This window comes from Pseudonaja textilis, chromosome 17 (assembly GCF_049901715.1).
Source record: "Pseudonaja textilis isolate UNSWEBS1 chromosome 17, rPseTex1.2, whole genome shotgun sequence".
Taxonomy (NCBI): Eukaryota; Metazoa; Chordata; class Lepidosauria; order Squamata; family Elapidae; genus Pseudonaja; species Pseudonaja textilis.
Genome location: NC_142006.1, coordinates 6,273,287 through 6,299,764, shown reverse-complemented (window position 1 = coordinate 6,299,764; position 26,478 = coordinate 6,273,287). Strand labels below are relative to the sequence as shown.

At 48.5% G+C, this 26,478-nt stretch overlaps 1 protein-coding gene across 3 annotated transcripts in view; it reads right to left on the bottom strand.

Annotated features, from left to right (window-relative positions):
• NACC2 (NACC family member 2) overlaps positions 1-26,478 on the bottom strand; it is a 51,181-nt gene that overhangs the window by 13,443 nt on the left and 11,260 nt on the right. For all 3 annotated transcript variants that reach the window (XM_026712415.2, XM_087914548.1, XM_087914549.1), the window contains exon 2: positions 20,021-20,107. The gene's annotated coding sequence lies outside the window, so the exon portion shown is untranslated. The remainder of the gene's footprint in view (positions 1-20,020; positions 20,108-26,478) is intronic.

Sequence of the window (26,478 nt, the reverse complement as noted above, 5' to 3'; positions counted from 1 at the left end):
GGCGCAGACCGAGAAAGAATCGAATCGTCTCGGAGCATCAAGAGAAGCCCGTAAAAAATAATATAAAGCGTCCCCAGGGATCTGCAGGGTGGGAGGGACAATTGAAGCGAGGACAGCCAGAGAGGACCATAACTGGACAGCCATGTTCTCTGCACCTTCCAAGCATGGAATCCCCTCCAGGGCCAATGATTCACTCTCAAAAGGGTGACAACCAGCCCTTAAAGGGGGGAAATCTACCGGCTTTCTGCAAACTCCTCCGTTCTCTAGATTCCACCCCCCAAAATTAAGTTGTGCGGCAGCCAGAAAGGCACCGAAGCTTCAGAGGCAGACCCGTCCCTTCCCACCTTTTCTTCTGCCCTCCTCAAAAGTGGACCATTTGGACCAACTCAAGCGAGAGAGACCCCCCTCACCCGCTGTGCCTTTTTCCCCCAGGCAGAACGCCCCCCCCTCAAATTCCCGCAAGGGGACCCCTCCCGGTCCTGCAGAGCCCCCCCACAACCTCCTCTCCGGCATCCCCCAGAGAGTTTTTATCTCTCCAGCCTCTCCCCGCCCCCCTCTCCATCCAGAACCGAAGCCCACCTTAGGTGCCCGGGGCCGAGGAAGGGGAAGAGAAGCCGGACAGGAGCGGGACGGGACGGCACGGACACTCTCGCAACGCCCCCCTCCCCACGGGACAGAGTCCTCCTCCTCCTCCTGGCTTCGGCGCCCTGCCCGGGGAGGATATAGAATCGCCTGGGAGCTCTGGGGCTTCTGCTGGCTCCCACTCTCCCTCCCTTCAGCCACTTACTCTGTGAGTCAGCAGAAAGAGAGGCATGAGAAAACTCCAGCCAGGCTGCCTCGTCCTGATGCAACCGCAGGGAGAAGGGGGGGTGTTTAAAAAAAAAAAAAAAAACCAGAGAAAGAGAGAAAGAAAGCCACATGAAAAGGCCGAATGGGGAAAGCGGCACACGCCAGCCAGCACTGCCGTGTGTGTGTGTGTGTGTGTGTGTGTGTGTGTGTGTGTGTGTCTGTTCAAGCCAGCCAGAGGACAAAGCCAAGGAGGGTCCAGATCCCTGCCCCTACTACCCCTTCTGGAAAGCAGAATTAGAATCGAAAAGCCGGAAGGGAACCTTGGAGGTCTTCTAGCTCAACCCCTCCTGCCCAAGGAAAGAGGCGTTCTTTTTTTCCACCCCCGCCCACCAACCGTGGCAATTTTAAAAGGCTTGCATTTTTAATTCCCCCAGCCAGCTGGGGTGTCGGAAGTTTTAAAATGGGGAGGTGGGGGGAACCCCTGCCTTATCCCACGCTGGGCAAAACGGTGGTCCGCTTTGTTCTGGTTTTGAAAATCTTTTGCGGCAGGTAGCCCGACAGAAGGGCACCTGGCACTTGGGCGGAACCGCACGAGCCAATGGCAGCCCTCCCTGGGAGGACCAGGGAGAAGGTCACGGTGGGCCAGGTACTGAACAGAGACCACAGCTGAGCATGGATGTTCTCACACGCCCCAGTGCCACAACCTTGGCTTAGCCAAAACTTGCCACCACCGCATCTTCTGACGCCGCTCCGTCGCCAGAGGCTGAATTAACACGATATTCCTAGATGGTTCTTTCAAAAGGAAGAACCAAAATCCAACCACGGAGAGAGCTCAACGGCTGCCCAGATGTCCAGTCTCTTTCTCTTAACTCTCACCTGCTGCCTTCCAGATGTTCCAAGAGGCCGGGTTCTCTGGCTTTGTGCCCTCCCGATGTTCTTTCGGAGAGCATCAGGCCTCTCTTATTTCTAGCCAACACGAGCGAAGGCTGTGGATTTTGGGAGCTGGAGTCCTGTCATTTATAGGAGGCTGGGCGTGCGAATGGCTACAAAAAGGCTGGCCAGAAGATGGAAGGTCAGGGGACCCTGAGGAGACCTTCAATCGGAACCTCACCCACTTCTTTCCGTTTGCAAACTCTCCTTCGGACTCTGCGTGGAATCTCTATCACTGGATGTCTAAGGACTACAATTCCCAGGATTCCTCTGGCTAGCTGGACAACATCTGGAGGGCATCAGACTAGGCAAACTGTTCCAGGACCCCCATCCTCTCAATAGGGTAGACAACCACACACGGCCTTTGGTTGTTTTTGAGCAGCCACTCCAAAAGGCATGAGCTGCCGGTATTCTTCCTGGGCGCTTTTGATGTGTCATTGTGGGTTTCAGATCCTTAATTTCATACGATTTCTTCAGCGATGTTTGCGCTGTGGTTTCTGAGATGGACAATCAGATTTGGGGGGGGGGAGAGAGAAGGCAAGAGGCTGTGGGAAAGATGAGCGCCAAGCTTCTTCTCGTTGATGGGATTTTGCGTTATATCCAGAATTGGTAACTCTGGAGAGCAAAACACAAGACTCTTAACCCCCGCAAAGGTCACAACCTAAACAGGAGTGCCCAACCTTGTCAACTTTTAAGACTTGGGGATTTCAAGTCCCAGGATTTTCCAGCCAGCCATGAGCTGAAGTCCGCAAGCCTTAAAATGGCCAAGTTCGGACACTGCTTAAAAGCATACAACCTCCGGGATCTGCCTTGTGCACAACGGTCTATAATGGCCATCAGACAGACTTGGGTCTACAACATCTAAACATCCACAGTGTTGGTAGAGGTAGCTCACTTGAAATAACAACCCAGGGTTTCACCCAGAAACCTGGACAGTAGTGAAGAGGTTCCCCCAAAAAGAGCCCTGATAGTGATTGATGGTGGAATCAACCTGGCCACCAAACACAGAATTTATTTTCACAGGAACTGGGTGTGGCTAGTTAGTGAAGAGAAGGACCAGGGGAGACAGGATAGGGGTCTTCCAATATTTGAGGGGCTGCCTCAGAGAGGACGAGGGGGTCAAGCTATTTTCTAAAGCACCTGAAGGCCAGGCGAGGAACAATGGATGGAAACTGACCAAGGAGAGATTCAACCTGGAAATAAGGAGAAACTTTCTGACGTTGTGAACAATCAACCAGTGGAACAGAAGTTGTGGGAGCGCCATCACTTGAGACTTTCAAGAAGAGATTGGACTGCCATTTGTCAGAAATGGTGCAGGGTCTCCCGCTTGGGCGGGGGGTTGGACTAGATGACCTACAAGGTCCCTTCCAACTCTGATTATCTGTTATCTGTTCTTGCTGTAGAAGGCACCAATTCTGGTCCCACTTCAAGATGGTGAGTTTCAAGCCACTAACTTCTCAGAAGATTTTTTTTTTCTTTTATGTATACTGAGAGTATTTGCACCAAGACAAATTCCTGGTGTGTCCAACCACACTTGGCCAATAAAGAATTCTATTCTATCTATTCTATTCTATTTTCGCATGATCCTTTCCAACCATCTTTTCTGTTTTAAAAGCTCCCCTTTGGCATCACGTGGTAAACAACACGGGGTTTCAAATATTATTATTATTTTCATCACTCTGGCCAACTCTTGACCCGTGTCCTTCCAGACCACGTCCTTCCAGATAAAGGCAGGGTCCTCTTCTCTGGTGGGAATCTCCCAGCCAATGATTGGAGGCAAAAGTTCCCCAGGAATCATGCAAAGGTTGAGGTTTAAATGTTCTCCATCCCATCAAGTCAAACAAACACAGTAAAAATACTTTTAAAATACAACCAAAATAAAGGAAGGAGTTGTTTTTTTTTTAAGTACAAGAAAGCACTTTGTATTAAACTACTATTTAACCACCTTGCAAGCTCCCTTCTGTCATGAGATTTCCCCAGGCCGGTGGATAAAACCACATTTCGAGGGCCTTCTTGAAGATGAAATAAACATGCAGCGAAGGAACAAATAAAAGGGAACAAGCCAGGCTATTGACTTAGCTATATTATCTTTATATAAAACTCTACCCTGCCTGTCTAATGCAGATGTATCTCTCAGGGATTACATAAGCTAATAAAATGCATTTAGGGCAGAAAAGAAATCTCGTTACGAAGACATTTTAAGAAGCGTGTGGCACAACTTCCAACCGCTTCTCGACATGGCTTGCTGCAAATTTCCACCCCTCCATCGGGCACCGGACTAGCATCTTTGGACCCATGAGCCTCTAATCTCTGCCACCCACGTGGGAATTTGGAGCCTTGGAGCAATGATAAAAGTGATTTATGACCAGTCGTCGCACTTACGACCGTTGCAGTATTTCCCCACGGCCACACGCTCAAAATGCATAAATGCAAATCGAGGATTGGCACATTCCCATTGCAAAGTCAATGGAGGAAGGTGTATTCTCTTAACACCGTGATTCACTTAATAACCATGGCCAAAAAAAAAAAAAGAGAGACTGTAATGTCTTACTTAACAACCCCGTTGCTTAACAACGTAAATTCTGCTCCCAATTATTGAACGTACATCAAGGACCGGCTGCAATCTTTTACGCTTCATATTTGCAAGCTCTTAATAAAAATATTGGGATTCTTGCAGGGGGTTTTTTGTTCCTGCGTAAACTTTTTCACTTTCTCTTCCAGCTAGGCTGAAGTCAAGAGACTATTTTTTGCTGACCAGAGAATGGAGGCCGGCAAAATACTTTTGTTTTCTTTGATTCCTGGACGGAGCTAAAGAGGAAAATTGCCACACATACCTGCCCGTTTCCCCACATCGCTCAAAAACCCGAGAGGTGTTTGGGGTGGGTAGGTGGGAATAAATAAATAATTAAAAAATTGCAATGCGCAAACAAGCGTTTTCAAAACAGCTAAGGAGGCCGTGCCCACCGCCGCATTTGCTTGAAGGCAGAAGAGACGACATAACTCAATTCATCTTTAATATTCATAGCCGGGCTGATTTGCATGTTGTGCCATAAATAGTCGAAGCCGAGGTGAAATATGAGGTGCCCCACGTGCATTCCTAATTCTGCCTAAAATCAAATGTTCTTTATCTCTTAGAGGGGCGTTGTGATTTATACCCCTTGCCTTGTAACTGCAGGATTCTTCCTTCCTTCCGAGGCTGCCTTACCTATGCAGCAAAACCCTCTGCATCTTGCTCCAGGGACAGCAGCTCCCTTGCTGGCACCGCATCTTCCTCCTCGATTTTAATTTGGGAAGTTACAGGGATCTGCACGAACCCCACCCAAAAGCCGCGGTCCGTGAAATTGCAGTCAATCCTCGACACACAACAGCAACGGAGCCCAAACGCGCTGACTGAGACATTGGTTAGGTGATTTTTTTTCCCTCCCATTTTATGACCTTTCTGAGCACAGTCGTTCAACAGATCCCTGCAGCGCTTTCCCTTTATTAGGATCCATTTCCAGGCCCTTGTTTGATATCCTGTACCCCAAATAGTCCAAAGATGTGCAACGGGACTCGCACTCGGGACAGTTTTGCATACCGTTTAGCGTCGAGTCATTTAGTTAGGACGCTTCAAACTAGTGCGGCATGTTCTTCCATCGTTTTTGTGTAAATTAATATGTCGTCCAAGTACACCAATACTCCGCGGTATAAGTGTTCATGCAACACTTCATTGATAAGCTGCCTAAATACCGCTGGCGCTCCCTGTAGTCCGAATGGCATAACGTTAAAATAGAAACTGCCAAGGGGACAATTGAAAGTAGTATTCGGACACGATAATATGCCTTGCGCAATTCCATTCGACCCCACGTCCCACACTGGAACTCAGTTGTTTGGAGTCTCTAACCCGTGTCCCTGACATGCCTACTACATCTGCTAATGAAGAGTCAGACCCCTTCGACTTTGTAAAAGGGGATGACGTGACACCGCAACCGTCATAAATACAAGTCAGTCGTCCAAAGCATCTGAATTTTGATCCACGTGGCCATGCGGGTGCCGCCGTGGTTTTAAGTGTGAAGTAAGTCACATTTTTAGCGGGGTTGCCATTGCAACTTTGAATTGCTGCAAGTCGGGGACAAACCTATAGATGCACATTTACAATTTGCTCCTTGCACTCATGACCGCTGTAATGTCCCCGTGGCCGCAACTTGGGAGCAAGGCAACCAGAAGTGTTTTGCAACCTTCCCAGGCAACGGACGTAGTCCGTGGAGGGAGATGGATTCGCTTAGGCAACCACAGCAAAAATAAAAAATAAAATAAAAAAGGTCATTTTGCCCGAGGCTGTGCAACTTATCCGTTTCCCTGCAGCGGATGCATTAATAAAGGCAACAGACTGAGGAATCCCTAAGGAAAAGATTGAGCTCCGGCGAGCATCCTGCCTCCGAGGTCTTTTCAGGAGGACAGCAGTAGCACTTATATTCCACTTCACAGTGCTTTCCAGGCCTGTCAAAGCGGTTTACAGAGTCAGCCTCTTGCCCCCAACAATTTGGGTCCTCATTTTACCCACCTTGGAAGGCTGGGAGGCTGAGTCAACCTTGAGCCTGGTAGGATTCGATCTGCCAAATCGCAGTCAGTCGGAAGTCAGGCTCCTTATGGATGTCTTTCCCCAGGTGGCTTACAGGGAGAGGAATTCCCGCCGGGCCAATGTAGCTCACCAGCATCCAGGGACAAAGGAAAGGAAGTGCTTCACACACACACACACACACACACACACACACACACACACTGGTTTCGGCTTTGCACCGTTTGGATGCCCTTGGGCCAGCGAGGGAAAGGAAATGCAGATTGTGTTGCAAGAATCCTTCGGGGCCTCGGCAGGACCTCTTGAACCACAAAAGTGAGATTTCTCCAAAGCTCTTTTGCAACACTCAAGAGGAGATCTTGTGGGTGTTTCTCAACCCGGCAATTTGAGGACTTCCAATTCCCAGAACTCTCCACCGCTGGCTGGGGAATCCTGGGCGCTGGAAGTCCACCTGCCTTCAAAGTTGCCGAGGTGGAGAAATGTAAGTCCTCGGCTTACAGCAGTTCGTTTCGTGACTGTCTTTCGGACCGTTTTTCACACTTAACGACCACTGCAAACATCCCCAAGGTCACGTGGTTAAAATTCAAAACAGGGCAACTGTCCCACATTTATGACGGCGTCTCGTCGTCCCCTTTTGCGCCCTTCTGGGAAGCAAAGTCAATGGGGAAGTCAGATTAACGAATGCAGTGATTCATTTAACAACTCGGGCAAGAAAGCTCGTGAAACGGGGCAAAACTCACTCAAGCGCCTCACTTACCAACATAAATCTTGGTCTCAATCGCGGCCGTTAAGCCTAAGACAACCTTTAAATCAGGGGAATAGCTTTCCTCCAGAACTTGCCATCCCTGGAGGCTTTTAAGAAGAGACTGGACAACTATTCGTCTGGCGTGGTCTAGGATTTCCTGCTTAAGCTGGAGGTTGGGATAGAGGACCTCCAAGGTCCCCACTCTGTTATTCTATATTCTGCAGAAGTAAATCATCCTAGATGCATGGATACGTTTTAGGGAAGTTTAAACCTTCAAAGACTCTTAGATCTGCTTGAAATGGTACTTTTCCTTCTGTTAAAACGGGCCTGGGTTTTTTGTTTTTTTCCCTCCTCGCTTTTGACGATCAAATAATTAGCACGGAACCATTTTTAAAGTTTAGGCTGGGAGGGCCTAACAAGGCTCCAGACATCTTGGAGGCATCGGACAAGTCACTGCCAAGGCAGGATTTATTTATTCATGGATTTAACATATGAAATATTAATTTATATCCTGACTTTTATCTCTGTCTCTCTCTCTCTCTCTCTCTCATTTTTGCCTAATTCACTGTGGGCACCAATGACTGTCTACTTCTGGAAAAAAAAAACACCTGAGAAATAACAGGGCTTGATTATTATTATCATTATTATTATTTTAAAAAGAGAGTTTTCCCCTTTTGGCTTTCAACGGGAAGATCTTTTTCTTACCCTGGGTGCTTCGCTTGAAATTGATTTCTGGTTTTTATGAACTGGCTGCCTTGATATCAAACTATCTGCTTCCTCTTGCAAGCACTGGCGGGATTGTCGCCGCCTTGAAAAGAGAGAGGAATAATGTGACCCATGACCAAAATTGTTCTTCCTGAATGGTCATTCTTGCCTTTACTTGCAACTTATCCTTGCTTTGTTAACTCTCAGCAATTTCGTTCCTTCTTGCTACGGTTGATCTGCTCTTCCAAATTATTTCTTAAGGTTAACGTTCGTGAGTCCATGTTTTTCAGGTTGGGGTCAGGTGACCTTGGGAAGGTAAAATCTTGACGATTTTTTTTCCCCTCCAGGTTGTTCTTCAAGGCAAAAATCTTGGCGATTCCTTGTTACCTCCGAACTCGTAAATAACCATCATAAATATGAGCCAGTTGCTAAGCAACTGGATTTTGATCGCGTGACCAAAGGAATATGCAACAGTCATAAGTGTGGAAAGTGGTCATAAGTCTCTTTCTTCGGTCCTGTTGGAACTTTGAATGGTCATCAAATGAACTGTCGTAAGTCAAGAACTACCTGTAAAGTTGCAACATACATTTGGGTGAGTGTTATGAAGCCACAGCTGCTCTGGGCGCCGAGGTGGCATAAGAGAGTAAGTCTTAAAAAATGGATCAAATCTCTTCTCCATGACCCGAGAAACACATGCAGTTTAACAATAAGGGTGTAAGGTTGAGCTGAGATTGCCCACATCTGCAACATCTGAAGATGGTCCTTAGCCTTGACCAAGGTCAACGTCAAAGGTCCTTGTGTCTGGGTCAACCCCAATCTCCGCTCTTCAATAGGGGGAGAGGTTCTCCATTTTAAGGAGGATGGCTTTGTGCTGATTTTTATTTTCTTAAAAAAAATCTGATATTATTTTTGGTGGCAACAGCTGCTTATATAACATAGCCGATGGTGAGATGCTTGTTAAGAGTGTCTCAGTTAAAAAGTCTATTTCTGGAGGCCATAAAGTGTTTCTCGCAAACTCAGAGGAGAAGTTAGAACATTTATGGGTGCCATAAATCGTAAAGTAAAGGGGCAAAAAAAAAAAAAACCTGTTAAATTGCTCCATTTACCCTTTTTAGCCAATTTAATAATGTTTGTGAGGAGGATTCAATCCCCTGTAGGCATTTAGGCAAGGAGTTAGGAAGGCTAGAAGCAAATCTGTGACCTTGGGGGAAGGAAGGAAGGAAGGAAGGAAGGAAGGAAGGAAGGAAGGAAGGAAGGAAGGAAGGAAGGAAGGAAGGAAGGAAGGAAGGAAGGAAGGTCCTATTTACAGAATAATAAAAACAAGGACAAATAGGCTGAAAAACAGCTTCTATCCCAGGGCAGAAGCTCTTTTGAATTCTGCTGTATAGTGCGGTGTGGGTGTGGTGTCGGGGGTTTCCGGTTTAATGTATGAAGGGTGAAGGATGTGTGTGTTTATTTTCATGGTCAAGGTGATGATGTACAAGGTGCAATTACAATAAAGTAATAAAGTTAAGTAAAGTAAGTAAGTAAAGTAGGTAGGTTCTTTTTCAGGTGAGGCAGAGGAAAAATGAAAGAAAGAAAAGATAATTCTTCAATCCCTCTTTCTGAGGCAAGGAGGAAAAGGAAGAGACAAGAAAGATGGATGGATGGATGGAAGGAAGGAAGGAAGGAAGGAAGGAAGGAAGGAAGGAAGGAAGGAAGGAAGGAAGGAAGAAAGAAAGAAAGAAAGAAAGAAAGAAAGAAAGAAAGAAAGAAAGAAAGAAAGAAAGAAAGAAAGAAAGAAAGAAAGAAAGAAAGAAAGACAGGCACAAATTGGCCCCACTCTCCTTCCAGCCTGCTCCTTTCCTAAAAGCTTTAAAGCCAGCAAACTTTCCAAGGCAGCTGATTTCATTCCCTCTCAGGGCCCACTTAGCCACAAGGGCTTCGTGCCAGATCTTCGCCAAGTAAGAGACGGCCATGCACGTCGTAAGGTGAAGAACAATGCGGAGATGCCTCTCCTTTCCCACAGCCATCCTTGCACGACCATTTAACATCCTGGCCCCTTCCTCTTAACTCCCCCACCCGGAAATTAAGAAATGATTACAAGACCAGGCAGCTTGAAAACAGAAGCATGTTGCTTAGTCATGGGCTATTTTCAGATTAGTTAATCATAAAACAATGCAAGGAACACTATTCCGAAGAGTTTGTTTAGCAATGATTCACTGCAAGAACAGCAGAACTTTTAGGAAAACGGAAAGAGCTGTTGTTGGTTTTTTTAATGGCAGGGCTGGGGGGGTGCACACTCCCGAAGGTGGAGATGCCGGGAAATGCCCCCCAACCCAGAACTGCATTCAAACTAAATTAAAGGCAATGCACGTGGCTGTTTGCGCGGGTTTCCTTCTGCAGCGAGGTTTAAAATGACATTATAATGGTCAGCCTTACAGCGTCGGAATCCTTCAGCCCGTCAGCTCCGCCCACGAGGGCTGAGAGACATTTCATTCTGCCCCAGTGGGTGTCCCCTTCTTCCTTCTCCTCTACGGAGAAGCCCAGACAAAATCTGGAGAAATAACCAATATCCCCGCATCCCCTTTCTCATGACCTCCTGGAGAAGGCCATGACCACTTTTCTCAGCTCCCGCACACATCCCGAGGACAGTCGGCAAGGAAGGCCGTGGTGCCAGCACTCAAGGCCTTCCGAGAAACAAGCAGAATGGACGGCGGGTGTCTTGAGTGGGGTGGCGTTTTGGTGGAACGGCAGAATCGGGGCCAAGCTCGGAGATCATTGTCTCACGTAGGGGGGGTCCCCGAACTTGGCAACTTTTAGGACGTGTGGACTTCCACTCCTTCTAGTCTAGGGTCTTCTAGTCCAACCACCCCTGATCAAGCAGGAGACCCGATACTAAATAGCTATCCAGCCATTTTCTTGAAAACCTCCAACGATGGAGCAGCCACAACGGGTTCATTGTTCTGTTACGAAGTTTCTCCTTAATTCCAGATTGCTTCTCTCCTTGGTTAAGTGTCCACCTGTTTGTCCTGCCTTTATGTGCTTTGGAAAATAAGTTTTGGAGACCCCCACCCGATCTAGTGGAATTTCTGCGCAGGGCCTAATCTTGCTAATCCACTTGCTTAGAATTCATGATGCGGTGCGCAATCAACAACTGTTCTTGAATTATTATCTCAAACCCTGGTTGGTTTTGGAAGGGAGGGGTGTTGCGCATCTAACAAATCTTAAATAATAGCGCAGGAGAGGAGAGAAGTGAAACGGGGAAGAAGAAGAAGAAAAAAGAAGGCAGAATCGCATCATTAATCAACGGGAGCTTCACTGCTGCAACACAAGAATAAATCTAAATTTTTAAGTTCCAGTGACAACCATGGACTTAAGTCAATTAGACGCAGGCAAGGAAGAAAACTTTGGGATGGAGGATCTCCTCGGAATCCAAGGTGCCTCCTGGAAATTTCGTGGGACATAATCCTGTGATTTCCTAGGAGCAGGGCTTCTCCGCTGAGTCTTTGTGACCGGTGGGCTTCAACTCCCAGCATTGGGGATAGACTAGACCACCTCCAAGAGCCCTCCAAACTCTAGGATTCTATGTAACGACGCCTTCCTGATTTCACTTGGCTGTTTGGTAGCCAAGGGTCTACGGGCTGTCCTTGACGTAGTGTCAACTCATAACAAGCCTGATCGCCTTGTAGCAAGGTTCCATGCAGAAAATCCAACCAAGACTGGAGGGTGTTTGTGAGCATAAGCTTCCATATCTGCAATCAATTTGCTTTTTTGTGTTGTACAGGTCACCTTGAAGAAGTGAGGGGAGCCGAATGTCAACTCATAAAACATTTTGTACACACGTTTTTATAGTTGTCAACAGAAAGAACCAGAGCAAGTACAGGCAGTGATTCAACTTAGCAACCGTGGCAAGAAAAGCCGTAGAACGGGGCAAAACTTAACGGAACCAATGTCTCGCCTAGCAACGGGAATGTTGGGCTCCATTGCTGTCATAAGTCGAGGACTACGTATATGATAGACGTGGATTTCCAGTGTCTTCTTGTAGGATGTTATTTGGTTTCCCAGGCTGGGCCCAGGATTGTGGTTGTAAGTCGAGGAATGCCTTTACTTATTTATCAAATGTGCCAGGCTAAATCTCATCCCAAGTAAAGGGAGAAAATTGTGTCTTAAATTCTGAAGCTCCGTTTGTTACCTGAATGAAGCGACAAAACCAATCTAGGGCGAGATGAGCTGATTTAATTCAATTTAAGCATCCATTTAAAGGCAATAAGGAGTTTGCAACCCTGCATCTCCCTTCGGCACCATCAAAGGCAGAAGTGGGACGCTTGTTTTTATCCAAGATTGCTTTAAACAGCACGGCTGCAATTCATTTTCCAGACACCTTTTATTGCAAAGGCTCACAAATTAAAGGAAGAAGTTGGAATAATCATGTCGCCTGCCTCAAATTTACATAACCAATTGACATGCGGTTTGCTCTTCCTCCTTGGCAAAGGCGGTGGGGGGGAGGGAGCCCATTTAAAATATGCAAATGGGATTTTAACTCTTCCCTGGTTTTTAGGGAGCAAAGGTAATTAATTAGTCAAACTTGCAAAAGCAATGCACTTCCCGGAGGAGAAAATGCAGGGGAGATTAGTTACTATCATTTTTTTTTTATTTAATTCTATTTCTGTACCCTGCCATCATGACTCCAAACCAACTTTGAGGGGCTCACAATATTAAAGAAAACATTCGTGATTCGCTTGAACAACGGTGGGCAGGAAAGGTGGCAAAACTCAACCGAGCAGATGTTTCGTTTAGCAACGGAAATGTCGGGCTCGGGCGCGGTCGTCAGGTCGAGGACTGCCTGCGGCCTTTCCAATAGAGTAGCTGGCTCTGACAAAAGCGATGAATGAAAACCGCAGCGTGAACTCGCGAGGGGGGGGGTGTTACGTGCCTCGGTCCCCCATCCCCCCCCCCGGTTCTTCCAGGAACAGCCCATTTTCTTCCTCGTGTAAAACACAGCAGAAATAATTGCGCAGAACCGTTCGGCAAAATTGCACAGGGAAGGGGCTGTTTTTCTGCTTACTTGCACAATTTGTGCCTTTCAACTATTCCTCCCCACCCCCCCGCCTCCTTTGACTCTAGCTGAGAAAACACACACACACAAAACATCTTTTCTCTGTACATCACACGCTCACAATGTACAAAACAGCCATTTAATCTCTGCAAAGCTCACAGCGGCCTGAGATACAGGAGAAGCTATTGCTTTGACGTTCTCCCTCTCGTCTCCTGACACTTACCTATGTACACCTCTTACGCTTACCTAGGTACGATGCAACCAAAGGGATAGCCAGGTGTCGGATCCAAAGGTATTTACACAGTCACAAAATACCTGGGAAGAAACTCAGCCGGAAGGAGAAACAGCTTCTCCTAAGTTTCTTTCTAGGACATTCAAGTGAAAACACGGCGGTGGTTTATTTCTGGCCCTGGTAGGTTTCGTTACCGCGCCCGAGAACCCGCTAATCACACCTCTTCAGCCCGCTGTGGAGGCAGGGATGGCACCCCAAGGAGAAACCATGCACACCCCCATCACACTAATTACTTTGGGATAAGCCACGCAACTGCGAAAATAATTTCTCACATTTCTCACAGCGCAGCTGTTACCAAAACAATGGAGATACGGAGAGCCTGAAGGTCCTTCATACCCAAAAGAGACACACACACACACACACACAGACACACACACCCCTTTTAGGAAAGGAAAAAAGGGGAGAAACATAGGGTTCTGTTCCCCTAAATAGCCCATATATAAAAACATCCCATTGAAACTAAGGTACTTGCTGGTATTCCTTCAGCCCTTCTAAGAAATGCTAAGTATTCCAAGAAACTTATGCCAAGAATTTATCAGTATTCACACCACACACAGAATAACAGAATTGGAGGGATCCTTGGAGATCTCTAGTCCCCAGAGAGGAGGTCCTATACCCTTCCAGACAAGTAGCTAGCCTTTCCACTGGTTCTCCCTGCTAGAAAATTTCTTCTTAGTGCTCGGTTGGTTCTCTCCTTGGTAAGTTTCCATCTTGTCCTGGCTTCCGGTGCTTTGGAGCAGGGCTCACCAACCTTCTGGACCTCAGGGACCACCAAACTCATCATTTTAAATCCCACGGACCAGAGACCCTGGGGAAATCCCCCCCAAAAAGTCTGCAGGAAAATCCTCCATCCTGTTTTCCTACCAAGCGATCATTCTTTATTTGGGATCCCAGCTCTCTTCTCAGGGGGAAAGAGAGAGACTTTTAGCTTCATGCAAGGAAAGCAGCAGAAGCAGCAGAAGTCTTTCTTTCTCTCCCCCAAACTACGCCAGAAATGAGTCTTTGCCGGCACAGCCTCTTGGGGCAGGAGGCCTTGCAGGGTCCCAAAGACTCATTTCTGGCGGAGTTTGGGGGAGAGAAAGAAAGACTTTGGCTGCTTCCCTTGCATGCATCCAAAAGCAGAAGAAGAAAGAAGCGGAAAGAAGCAGCCCGGTGGCCAGGCCAGGCATGTGGGGAGAGTGGGGCAAGTCCCCCCTCTGCCCATTCCCCCCTTCCCTCAGTACCCCATGTTGTTCGCAATGCAAGCAATGCAAGCCATAGGTCATGTGGGCGGAGCAGCCTTGTGTTCCCGCACAACCTTGATTAATTGCTATGGGGGTGACATTTCTCTGCGGACCACTAAAATTTTCTCGCGAACCACCAGTGGTCCCCGTCCCACTGGTTGGTGACCACTGCTTTGTATAATAGGTTGACTCCCCCTTCTTTGGGGCAGCCCCTCAGGTGTAGAAACACTGCTATCATGTCTCCCCTAGTAGAGGGGAGCCCCATACCTAATTCCTGCAACCATTCTTTTCTTAACTGGAAGGAAGACCAGTTGAGGAACCTCAACAGTTGTTATCAGCATCGAGAAAGGATGGAGAATTAAAAGCCCCAATGTGGAAGTATTAGAAGTTACACACCAACACACCTTCTGAACTGCATGGAACCGACAAGGTTGTGTCCTTGATAACAACTAGGAAAGTGTTCCTTTTACCATGCAACTTTCCTTCTTACCTCACCTTCAAGCAAGTCAGCCTGCTGTTATCTTCAACCAGGGCAAGACCTAAATTCCTTACTACACAGACACCTCCCTGGGTCTCAAGAAAGCTTTGAAATGGATGCCAGAAGTCGTCCCCCCCCCCCCCCTTTCTAATTGACTCAAGGGTAAAGATAAGGAATTCATTCGGCTTCTCTTTCGTTTAGGAGAGTCATCCTGTTGCCATAACAAGAAAGAGGAACTCAGTTGGCATCCAGGCCTTTGATAAGCCAATGCCTACGTGTGTTTTACAAGGTATGCAGATATAAATTTTCTCTTCGCAAAACCAAGGTTGAGAGGTTGTCACCCCCACCTAACCTTCCACTTCCTTCCGATGATGGTAAATTCAATCCGCCTCTATTCTTTGGAATTTGGTGTAATTTACCAATTACCTGGACAACAAATTATTGATCTTGGCTCTGCTTCCTTATCAAAGAAACCAGCTTCTGGATGGCAGTCTTTAGATGAGAGTTTTTCACCAAACCCAACTGGGTTAACAAATGTAATTGCTGTGCCTCCCCCAGATTCTGGCTCCTCGCGCATTGAACTCTGGATGAGTTTCTGACAACCGCAGATTAACCCAGTGCTGCTTTTTTTTAAAAAAAATTGGACTAGAACTCCTGGCAACTGGCCCAAAGTCACCCGCCCAGCTTTCGTGCCTAAGATGGGACTAGAACTCCCAGTCGCCTGGTGACTGGCCCAAAGTCACCCACCCGGTTTTCGTGCCTAAGATGGGACTAGAACTCCCAGTTGCCTGGCGACTGGCCCAAAGTCACCCGCCAGGCTTTCGTGCCTAAGATGGGACTAGAACTCCCAGCCGCCTGGTGACTGGCCCAAAGTCACCCACCTGGCTTTCGTGCCTAAGATGGGACTAGAACTCCCAGCCGCCTGGTGACTGGCCCAAAGTCACCCGGGACTAGAACTCCCAGCCGCCTGGTGACTGGCCCAAAGTCACCCGCCCGGCTTTCGTGCCTAAGGTGGGACTAGAACTCCCAGCTGCCTGGTGACTGGCCCAAAGTCACCCACCTGGCTTTCGTGCCTAAGATGGGACTAGAACTCCCAGCCGCCTGGTGACTGGCCCAAAGTCACCCGCCCGGCTTTCGTGCCAAACGCAAGACTAGAACTCCCTGTCTCCTGCTTTCTAGCCTGGTGCCTTCACCACTTGAACGTACTGGCTCTTTTCCTGTTCTAGCACGACTGTATGAAGCCAGCCAAGGTATCCCATGAATGAGGAGGGGCAAGGGAAGAGATAAGCAGGGGAGGAAAATATTATTTGCGCTAACGATCCTTACGGTACTACAAAACCTGTTTTTCCTAGGGAAATAAAATATATGATAATGTAAATATAATATAATAGTAATGATAAGATAAAGTAATGATAAGTTATAACTGATTATAATGAAATGATTAGATCATGTAATAGTTCAGATTTGCTCGAAAAGAATGATGTGAATTTATAATTAAAGTCTGATAAGGTATTAATAACTATATAATAGGCATAGTTGATATAATATGAATTATAATTTAAATGCAGAAGGGAAAGACTGCTGATATTGTGCACAGATGATATGTACCAACCGGCAGACTGTACAGTGGAAAGGTGGCTTTATTTGTTGTTTTATGTTTGTGTTTGTTTATGTTTGTTGTTAAAAAATAAAAAAAATTGATCCCCCACCAAAAAAAACAAAAAAAACAAACCTATTTTCCAAGCTGGCTTAACCTTTTTGTCTGCACGCATTCTATTGCAAGTTTTGCCCTCTGTAAGTTTTTTCACACTGTGAGAAAACATGTGTCTGTGTGTGTGTGTGTTTTTAAAAAAGGCATTCATCATGTAAAGTTTATTTTCTTTCTAACCCACTCACAGAAAATCCCTATAATATCCCATAATAGCACGGGAGGGGGGTGCTCCACCAGGGTCAGGGTAAAGTTAAAGAACCGAGGCCGAGGCCGCCCAAGACAAATGTCTCAACAGCAATAAAAGCTGGATAATGCAGACAGCATTAACATTTTAATTGTCATGCTTCTTTTTTTAATCTCCTTTCACACTAGCGACTTTGCAGCCTTTAAAAAAAAAAAGAAGAAGAAGAAGAAGAGAGGGAAAACTGCTGAGATCAAAAGAACAGCCAAGAGCCTCATAAAAACCGGAATTGGAATTTAACTCTTAAGAATTAAGAGGAGCAACGCCACTTAAGGTGTATAAAAAGCAGGGTTTGGTGGTTCCCGCAGCCTCAGCCAAGGCAGATAGCAGAATAACAGAGTTGGAAGGGACCTTGGAGGTCTTCTAGTCCAACCCCTTGCTCAGGCAGGAGACCCCCCTCTTCATTGGGGCAGCCCCTCAAATATTGGAAGACTGCTGTCATGGAAACTAACTAAGGAGAAAAGCAACCTGAAACTATGGAGAAACTTCCTGAGAGTGAGAAAAATTAACCAGTGGAACTGCTTGCCACCAGAAGTTGTGGGTGCTCTCATCACTGGAGGTTTTCAAGCAAAAAAATAAATGGTATGTCTGGAATGCCTGAGCAAAGGGGCTGGACTATAAGGCCTCTAAGGTCCCTCCTGGCTTTATTCGGATTGATTGATTGGTTCCACGCTAGGAACAACTGCTTAGCTGCCTCGAATCGATGATTCCTTCCAATCCCACAGCATCACAAGAACCAGATCACCAGTTTCCAATTGCTCACGGACATGACTTATGGTCATTCACTCCGAGGGTTCCTCTTAACCAATTCCGCACGGCGGTGCAGCAAATTAGGGGAAGAAGGGAAGCCACGAGGCACAGGTGGGAAAGGCAAGGCATCCAGGCGGGCTCAGAAGGAAGGAAGCTTAGACGGACCGAGGAAAACCGGGCCGGGCCATCCTGATGCGACATGCGGGCACAGCTGGTCCTCGAGTTTCGACCGTTGCTAAGCAAGGTGGCTTTTGAGAGGGCGGTGCCCAATTTTATGATCTATTTCCCCACAGTTGTGGTGTGATGACCCAAAGGGGCGTGGCACAAAAGCCACAAAGTCACAAAAGTAGGTAAAGTCCCTTTAATTTCTCCAACTTGGCCCCCCCCAATGTCCAGTTATCATCGACTGGAGAAAAAACTCTCCCAAGAACAGTTTTTAAATGGAAGAAATTCAGTCCAAACCCAAAGTACATCTAAATTATAAATAAAAACCAACACAAACCACGCTGCAGCAATTAACGAGATAGGGCAGGATAAGGAATTGCCGACTTCAAAAGACAACAAAACACACACAGTTGGGAGGACGCCAGAACCCAGATAAGACTTGTCAAACAAAGATAATGCACACTTTGCTTCCAGCAAGGTGCTGTGCGCAAACGCTTTTTAAATCCTGTTTTCCCAGCTGTGGCTAATGAAGGGAATCAGGGCCCTTTTCTCCCCCGTAACCCATGTTGCTCCCTTCTCCGTTCCTCCTTGTTTACCCTAGGATGAAGACGGGGTGGGCCTGGGTCTTCCTCTGAATGCCCAGCCGGATTGTGTCTTTCCTGTTGCCTCCACAGCCACCGGAGCCACACTCCCACTGCTCAACCTACCCCTCGGAATCAGATTCCAACAGGGGCATGACATATGCCCGCTCAAAGTCGATAGAAGTTGCTGGGGATCATTTTTCACACTTATGACCGTTGCGTCATCCCCGTGGTCACATGGCCAAAATTTGACCGTTTGACAACTGGGGTGTATCGATGACGATTGCAGGGTCCCCGGGGTGTGTGTGTGTGTGTGTTTCACGTGATCTTCTTTTGTGACCTTCGAGCAAGGAATGCCAATGGGGAAGCCAGATCCGCTTAACAACCGGGCGACCAACTTAATTGCAGCGATTCGCTTAAAAACGATGGCAGGAAAAGTGGTTAAAATGGGGTGGGAACAACCTCCCTTAGCAGCTGTTGCACTTAGCAGCAACAATTGTGGCCATAAAAGTCGAGGGATTGCCTGTAACCCTTTCCTGAATCCCTATAAACTCGATCCTTGTTCTCTGGAGCAGGAAGAGCCCAGATTCTCGGCTGCAGAGTTGGGAAAGGAATATTTCTGGTTTCCTAGAGACCAGCACAACATCCGAAGGCACCTGGGCTCCCAAGCCGAGTCTCCCCCATGCCAGAGGGAGGGATTGCTTGTTCTTCCTTAAGGGAACTTCTGGAGCCCAGCTCCAGGGCCGAAAGTAACATCCATTAACCCCTGCAAAGACCCCCGTCGTCACAAACCTATGCCCTGCCTTCTGTCTGCCCCCAGACAGGGGAGCTCCTCCGTGGAAAGAAACCTGGTTGGGTTTTCTGTTTAGAGAGGACGGGTGTGAATAAACTGATCTCATTATGAATGCCTATATATGGTCATCTGAATAAAAGCCCAGCTCTCTCCCTGGTCAAGCCGGCCTCCCAGACAAATTCCCCACGTGGGTGGGTGGGTGGGTGGATGTTGAGCCAAAATAGGCACAATTCTCCTCCCCCCCACCCCGCTTAGAAATGCAAATGGGGGAAGGAGAGACATCCATGAGGAATTATTTACGGAACCCAGAGAGGTAGTCCTCGATTTATAAGCGTTCATTTAGGGACAATCTGAAGTTAGACGCATATATAGATGCAGCTTGGGATACTGTGGGGTGGTCTTCAATTGGTGGTCTGGAACTCCAGCAGCCATTCAACGTTATGACGGCATTGAAAAAAAGGGACCTGCAACCGGTCCTCATGCTCAAATGTTCTGTTCTGTTCTGTTCTGTTCTGTTCTATCCTATCCTATCCAAATTCCTATATTCTATTCCATTCCATTCTATATTATCTATTCCATTCCATTCCATTCCATTCCATTCCTGTTCTGTTCTGTTCTGTTCTGTTCTGTCCTGTCCTGTCCTGTCCTGTCCTATCCTAATTCCTATATTCTATTCCATTCCATTCCATATTTTCTATTCCATTCCATTCCATTCCATTCCATTCCATTCCATTCCATTCCATTCCATTCCATTCCATTCCATTCCAGTTCTATTCTATTCTATTCTATTCTATTCTATTCTATTCTATTCTATTCTATTCTATTCTATTCTATTCTATTCTATTCTATTCTACTCTACTCTACTCTACTCTACCCTACCCTACCCTACTCGTGTTTATAAAGAAGTTAAATGAAACCTCAGCCATCTGCGCTCACTTTTCTGGCGCTGAATTTACGCCGCAATACTCTGAACAGCAACCTCTTTGAATTTTGGTATGAAGATGGCGGAGGCCTCCCTCACCTTCTCTCTTCAGCAGTTCTGCTTCTCTCGTGGAGGACTGGATCCCAGGCAGATCGCTCAGGATCCTCAGCGGGGATGAAATGGGATCTGGGGGTGTGGGGAGCAGACAAGACGACATCAAGTTACAAAAGGAGAAGGAATCTCGCAAGGTTTCACCCATCCATGAGAGATGACCTCCCGCATGAAATGGAGGTACATGAATTACAACCGCGACGGAGTCCAACATTTCTGTCGTTAAGCAAGACGGGGGTTAGTTTTGCCCCATTCTGTGCCACCGTTGTTCAAGGGAGTCACATGGTGGTTATGCACTTGGCTTGTCCGACAGTCGCAAAAGGTGACTGCAGGACCCTGGGACACCACGACCGTCATAGTGTGAGTCAGCATCTGAACACTGATGGTGTGTGAAAAAAACGGCCCTAAGTCACGTTTTTCAGAACCGTTGTGACTTCGGTCACTTTGTAAGTTGAGGATCACCTGGAAAAGCCATTATGGAGTCCACGCCAAGGAGCTGGGAGGCTGTGTTTTCTAAAAATGACACACACACGGTACAGACTTCGCACACAGTTTAATTATTCCGAGGATTTCCACGCCGGTCCTTTGCAGCGTGAGGGGTTTTTTGGGGGGAGGTGGTGGTGGTATGGAAAGCAAACCTCACAGAGATCCCTGGCTAATCATGGCTGCTCTCAATAAATGAGCATCAGCCGAGCGAGATGATGATAAAAAGATGATAAAAAAACCTGCCTGCCTGCCTGCCTGCAACAGGCTGAGAAACATATTTTGCAAATGATCTCACTGGAAACCTGGCAGGGCGCGAGATGCGCTTCCAAAAGGCAGAGCGAGCGTGTCACTTGGAAACCAAAGTGGGAAGAAAACAACTCTGGGTAGGCTCCCATCCCCGGGAGACGGCGGCTCTGGCTTCGCAGCCCCGCTTAGCAAAACGCAAAGGAAGCCAGCGAGGCGAATGAACGAACGGTCGAACTCACAGAAAGATTAAGCCCCGCACAACCCGCCCCAATTCTCCTAGGCTTCACCTTCTCAGTTGACACACACACACACACAGAGACACACCCCTTGTACACTTTAACTGATGCACCATTCTCTCCACAGCCATCAGTGCTTCTACCTCGGCACAACGGCAAAATGAGGTGGACTTCGATACCCAGAATCCCACCCAGTTCTGGAAACTTTGGAGAAAGTAGAGGCATTTTTAATTGGACAGCGAGGGATCCTTGCTGCTCTCTGAACTCGGTGGTTTCCTTGCAGACGTTTCGCTACCCAAATAGGTATCATCATCAGTGCTACTAGGGAGTGGGGTTTGGAGGAGGAGGAGGAGGAGGAGGAGGAGGAGGAGGAGGAGGAGGAGGAGGAGGAGGAGGAGGGTGGGTTCTTGGAGCTCCCTGAGATTGGTTGTTTTCTTGCAGATGTGGTGGTGGTGGTGCTACCCTATGTTATTTTTCTCGAAATCAAAGATTTTTATGCGCATCCAGATGTCTTTCCCATCTTTGGATGCAAAATGTTTATCCCTTCCAAGAAACTTCCAAGAAGCTGCAGGACAGGAAGAAACTTAATTTTGCCCAAGCTCTGGAATATCAATTCTACCCTGACCCGGAGGAGGCCGTAAATTTCATTCTGTTGACCAAATCCAACTGCGAGAGCTCTTTAATATTTCAGCTAGCGAGGTAAAAGGATGTACCCCGAGCATCAATTACCCAGGTCACAAGGCAACCGTTGGGACGGTGGCCAGGGCTTCAATTCGCCCAGCTTTGCAAAAGGCCTCCTGGAGCATTCCAATTAGCGAAGCAATGTGTAACGGACACGTCATTTTTAAGTGCTCCTGTACTTGGCCGTTGGCTCACGGACGCTCATGGAGAGAAGTTCAGCGTGTACTCTTGCTGCAGGACAACATTACCGGAGCAGCTGAGCCAGTTCAAAACAACCCTCATGGGACGGCAAATGCCTTTTTTTTTTTGTTTGTTTAAACCGCAGCGTGTTCAGGAACACACTCAGACCCGGAGAAATGCAGAATAAAAGAGGGTTAGGGTTAGATTGTTTATAACGGTTGCGTTGATCCCCACTTGTGACCATCCCAGTCAATTTCCGGCAAGCGGAGTGAGCAGGATTCACTGAACGTCGGATGGGGCGGCGCTTAAAAGGGAAACTCTGTCCAGCTTGCATCCTCGCCTTGCTCCAAAACCAGAATTAGTAGCCATTGCCAAAAAGAAAAGAAAAGAAAAAAAAAAAGAAAAAAGAAAAGGGAAGGGAAGGGAAGGGAAGGGAAGGGAAGGGAAGGAAAGGAAAGGAAAGGAAAGGAAAGGAAAGGAAAGGAAAGGAAAGGAAAGGAAAGGAAAGGAAAGGAAAGGAAAGGAAAGGAAAGGAAAGGAAAGAAAAAAGGTCTGGATGTTCAGAAGAGAAAAGACCAATTTGGCAGAAATCGAAAATCATGCAGCTCTTGATTTTATCGACCTGGGATGGACTTCTTCCTGCTCAGGGCGATTATAGGTGGAAATTTCTTTTGGCTCCAGGCCCTGGAGGGCTGAGCGGAAGGATTGGGGTGGGGACGGGAGCATATGATTTGGAGTCCCAAGAAGGTGGCCACATGGGGTATGAAAAAAAGTGCCAGAAATGTCACCCCCACAGCAATTAATCCAATTAATCACAAAGACTCATTTCTGGCGGAGTTTGGGGGAGAGAAAGAAAGGCTTCTGCTGCTTTCCTTGCATGAAGCCAAAAGTCTCTCCCCACACCCCGTAGAACGGAACTGGAAACAGTATCCTGCCATCCCAAATAAACAATGATTGATTGGTAGGAAAATGGGGTGGGGAATTCTCTGGCAGACATTTTTGGGGATTTTTCCAGGGTCTCTGGTCCGTGGGATTTAAAATGATGAGTTTGGTGGTCCCTGAGGTCCAAAAGGTTGGCGACCCCTACCCTAAAGGACTGGGAGGAAGGAGAGCGACTGCCCCAAACTCACCCGGGGGGGTGGGGGGCTTCCTGGCTGGAGGGGGTTTGATTGAACCTGGCTTTCCAGCTCTTAGTTAACTTAGTTAACTTTCCAGCTCTAGTTAACTTAGCCATAGGTAGTCCTCACCTAGCGAACAAAATTGGGGCCAGCAATTTAGTCACTAAGTGGAGCAGTGACTGTGCCTATGATCTAACTACAAGTCCTCATTTAGGGACCACAATTGGAGGAGGCAACTCGATCGCTTGGTTAAACTGCAATTGTCCTTACTTCCGCTTCTGTTTGCTTTACAGACTTCAGAGACTGCAAATGTGAGGGGGGAGGGCATAAAATTATGCTTTCATTGCTGTCGTTAACGCCAAGCAGTCATTAAGCAAGGCAGTTGCTAAACAAGGACTGCTTGTACTGCGCCGGCCTTGGGAGCGGAGCCAAACTGAGGCTAAAAGGACGGAGTTTACAACATCCCATTAAAGCTTAATGCGATTTCCTGGCTTTTAATGCTGGATGAAGTCAGTCCATGCGACGTTGAAACTGCAGCTGGAGGGCGAACGGGGTTTAAGCAAACCCTGGATCCATGGCGGCACCAGGTCTGAAGTGGGGAAGCGGAGAACAATTCCCCACATTTCTAATAAAACACCCACCCCACCCAATTTACCTTCGAGAGGCGCATTCATGTTGCACACGGAGGTAGCCCTCCACCAACCAGCTCAATTCAACCCAAAAATTTCTGCTGCCAAGCGAGACAGGGCTTAAGGGAATTCCGCCCCGATTTTACGGCCTTTCCTCCAAGTTGTTAAAATGAATCGTTAAGTGAGTAACATGGTTGTTAAGTAAATCTGGCTCCCTCCCCCCCATTGAGTTTATTCATCAGAAGGGTCCAAAAGGGAATCACACCACACACACACACACTCACGCTCAGGACACTGCAGGACTGTCATAAATATGAATTAGCTTGCCAAGGGTCTGAATTTGGATCGTGGGACCATGCTGCAACGGTCATTACGTGCGGAAAAAAAAGGTCATAAAACATGCCGTTTGTAACTTTGAATGGTCAGTAAATGACTGGTTGTAACTTGAGAATGACCTGCATACAAGACCCAACTCCCATTAGTAGGGAAAGAAAGGGAGGGAGGGAGAGAGAGGAAGACAGGAAAGGAAGGAAGGAAGGGAAGGAAGGAAGGAAGGAAGGAAGGAAGGAAGGAAGGAAGGAAGGAAGGAAGGAAGGAAGGAAGGAAGGAAGGAAGGAAGGAAGGAAAGGAAAGGAAAAAGGAAAGAAGGAAGGAAGGAAGGAAGGAAGGAAAGGAAGGAAAGGAAGGAAGGAAAGGAAGGAAGGAAGGAAGGAAGGAAGGAAGGAAGGAAGGAAGGAAGGAAGGAAAGGAAAGGAAAGGAAGGAAAGAAGGAAGGGTAGAAAGGGAGGGAGAGATAGATTGGTTATACTTTGAACCTTTCCCAGGCGAGGAAGAGGAGGGAGGGAGAACTAGGAAAAGGCAGGAGGTGGACCCCAAAGTCTGAAAGCGGGTGATGGTGGCCAGTTTTAAACCAGGACAGACACACACACCCCGCCTCCCGCTGCATTTCTTGCCCCTTCAATGCGGGGAGAAGGCGAGCTGGCCAAGGGGGACCGACCGGTGAACTTCCGAGCCGAGAGAAACCGCAGCCTTCCCGCCCGGGCCGAGGAAAGATGCGGGGCGGCCCCAAGGGGAGCCGGGGCCGAAAGACCTCCAGCCAAGCTCTCGTGGGGGGGCGGAGAGGGGTCCGAGCAGCTGCTCCCTGCAGGGCCCGGAGTGGGAAGGGGAGGGGAGGAGGCGATTGCCTGGTTGGGAGCGCGGGAAGCCCCTGCAGGGTCCATTGCACCGCAGACCCCCCACCCACCCACTCCCGCCCGCCAACAGCCTCGGATCCCGGCTGCCTAGTCCCACCGGCCAGGCAGGGGATGATGGGCCACGGGGTGGAGGGGGGACACCTGGAGTCTCCTCCAGCTGGGAAGGGCGACGCGGCCGGGGGTCCCCAGCGCCCCTTCCCCGGGGCTGGCGCGGGAGGCTCCTCTTACCGGGCGGGCGGCCGGGCGGGCAGGTCCCGGGGAGCGGCCGGCGGTCCTTCCCTTCCTCCTCCCGGGCAGACGGCAGGAAGTGATTCCCGCGGCCGGGAGGGGACGGCCGAGCCTTGGGGGTGGAGGGGCGAGGCGGGGCGGAGCCCGGAGCCCCCCCCCTCCTCCCTGCGCCGGGACCACAAAGCCCATCCTCCCCGGCCGCGCCATCCGGGGAAACACGCACCCGGCCGCTTAGCGAGGGGAGTCTTGGCGAGGGGACCTCATTTCCACCCCCCCTTCCCCACAAGGCACTGACACGTGTCGGGAAAAGACACACTCCCCGGCGGCTGCGTTCGCACGACCACCACCACCACCCCCAAACGGGAAGGACCTTCCAGCCGTGGGAAGGAGGGAGCCCGCCGGGTCCGCTTCCAAGGGATCGCTGCCCTGTGAGACGGATTCCCCCGCAGCCTCTCTAGGGAGCCCCCAGCCCCCTTCTGGGGTCCCAGCAGCAGGCAAGGAACCCACCCCCGGGCCCGCCTGGATGCTCAGAGAGTCGGTGAGATTTGGGGGGGGGGGGCTTATTCCCAGGTGGCCAAAGAGGGAAAGCTCCCAAGAGTTTTGCATTCACACATTCATGCTACCCTGGCTTGTTCCCCAGGTGGCTGTGTGAATGGCACACACACACACTGACTCATTGGGGTTGCCTTTGTTAGCATCCTGGCTTTGTTCCAAGGGGGGGGGAGAGGCAGTTTGAGGAACCCCAGCCGGGATGTCTTCTTCTCTGCTGCTGCCGGGTTTAACCAAGGTGGGCTTCCCTTTTGGATCTGGGGACCCCCATCCTGCGGGCACAATCCCAGGGTGCCCACTTAGCCTGACTGCCAACTCCAGGAGCATCCACCCTCACCCTTGTAATAGATGCCCACTTTGACCAGTTGACTCTGGTCAAAGCTAAATTGGCTCTGGGTAAGAATCGACTCAGGTCTCCTGTGGCAAACGCAAGGATTCCAAACTGATGACGCGTTTTAATTCCGCCTTCCAGCACAGCAGGCTCCTCTCCTATAATACCCCACAAACTGTCCAGTTCGAAGGGGCACAAACTGCATCATGCTACTCACCCACAATTCTGTGCCAGGGGTTGTGATTTTATTCCCTCCCCCCCTGAATCAGATCTTTTTCACTCGCTATCCGGCTTGGTTTTCTTTGCAACCTCACCTTCGGTTCAACGGGTGACATGACGGTAACCGTAGAAGGGTGCTTGTAACAACCACCGAGCAAAATCTACCTGTCATTCTTCTCCTGTGTCATAAATAACCCGAAGACAAAGGTTGAAGGCAGGGCAGGTGGCAGGGAGCAGCACACTGGGCAGGTTTAGTCGTATCTGGACATGTCTCAACATGCGTCTGGAGAGCTATCTCTCACTCAGCCTGGTGCCAAGGCTCAGTCTAAACAGCTTACGGATCTACGGCC